The sequence below is a fragment of the Penaeus monodon genome, chromosome 3 (assembly GCF_015228065.2).
Source record: "Penaeus monodon isolate SGIC_2016 chromosome 3, NSTDA_Pmon_1, whole genome shotgun sequence".
Taxonomy (NCBI): Eukaryota; Metazoa; Arthropoda; class Malacostraca; order Decapoda; family Penaeidae; genus Penaeus; species Penaeus monodon.
The window spans coordinates 3,289,660-3,291,690 of record NC_051388.1 but is presented as its reverse complement, the minus strand read 5'-3'; positions in this window follow the sequence as shown (position 1 = coordinate 3,291,690).

Here is a 2,031-nt window from a genome sequence, read left to right as displayed (position 1 = left end):
CTTATTGATTTTTTTTTTTTTTTGTCTTTTTATATGAATATCTAATAATTTATTTAGCTTTTCGTCTTTAAAACTTTCCCGCTCAATTTCTCTCTTTCCTCTCTCATTATTAATTATCATTTATCAGTTATTATCAGTCATTAGTTATTAGTAATCATAATTAGTTATAAATTATCAATTCCCTTGTTTATCCCTGTAGTCTTTGACATTTTCCTGTTTATTTTCACTCCTGTAATCCCTAATTATCAATTATAAACTATCGTTATTATTAGTCATTATTAATAATCATTTTTTAATATAATTCACTATTTCCCCTTTTCATTCCTCTCTTCTCTACATCCCTATTACACCAATTAACCACCAATTAACATTTATCACATCATCCTTAATTATGGGTTATCATTATTAACCACCAGTTATTCATTACACTTGTTTTTACTTAATCACCTTCATTATTTTCCCGTTTATTATCTCTCCTCTTCTCCCCTCGCTCATCACTTAGTATCTCTAGCTCCCCCTTCTGCTTGTCTCATTCATCACTACTCACTCATTCATGCTTTCGTTAGTCACTAGAAGGTACATTGACTCATTATTCACTATACTCAGCATGCTTATCAATTCTTCTTGAATGGAATTATATATATATATATATATATATATATATATATATATATATTGTATATATATATATATATATATATATATATATATATATATATATTATATATATATATATATATGCATATATTTGTATATATATATATATATATATATATATATATATATATATATATATATATATATATATCTATATGTGTGTGTGTGTGTGTGTGTGTGTGTGTGTGTGTGTGTGTGGTGTGTGTGTGTGTGTGTGGTGTGTGTGTGTGTGTGTGTGTGTGTGTGTGTGTGTGTGTGTGTGGTGTGTGTGTTTCTGTGAATATATATACATACATATATGTATATACATATATATATATATATATATATATATATATATATATATATATATATATATATATATAATATATTTACATATATATATTTTTTTCTATATAGCACACGTATAGTAAACACACACACGCTCGCATTTACACACACACACACACACACATACACACACACACACACACACACACACACACACACACACACACACACACACACACACACACACATCATGTATATCTACGATATATATCTATATGTCTATCTATCTCTCTATATCTAGATTTTTTATACCCATGTGCGTTGCCGATATGCGTGTGTGTGGGTGAACTCGGGGGTATAATATAAACGAGAGACCTAATTCACACACGTTCGAAATGCGTATCCCTCGCCCAGTCACGTTCATGTCTTCACAGAACCCTTTTCCACAAAAAAAAATAAAGAAAAAAAAATAAAGAAAATATTTAAAAAGAAGAAGAAAATAAAGATACGAATTTCTCTTATTCTCCCCGATTCTCCCTTCCCCCCCCAATTCCAACCCTACCCCCTCCCTTCTCCCTTCTCCCTACCCCTCATTCCAACCCCCTCCCTTCTCCCTACCTCCCTCCCTTCCCTCCTCTCCCTACCCCCCTCCCTTCCCCCTTCTCCTTACCTTCCTCCCTGCCCCCTTCTCCCTACCCTCCACTCCCCCCCCTTCCCTTCCCTTCGCCCCACTCCCCCCCCCTCTCCTTTATCCGACTCATCACTCTAGCTAAAACCCGCGCGCGCGCGCTCGGATACTCGAGGGGGAAAGCAGGGGAGGGAGGGAAGGGAGGGAGGGGAGGGGAGGGTAGTGAGGGGAGGGAGGGGAAGGGAGGGGAGGGAAGGGGGAATATTTTAACCGAATCCGCGCGGAGAAGCGGCTAATGTAAAATGGATGTAACAAATCAGAACACAAGAATGAAAAAAAAGCTGGTCAGTCCGTGCGAGAAGGGGATTTCGGGTTCTGTTTTCCCCTCCCTCTCCCCTCTCAGCGGATGAAAAGGGGGATTTTGATCCTTGTGCCACGTGGGAATAACGGTCAGAATTCGACGGTTTGGCCGAGAG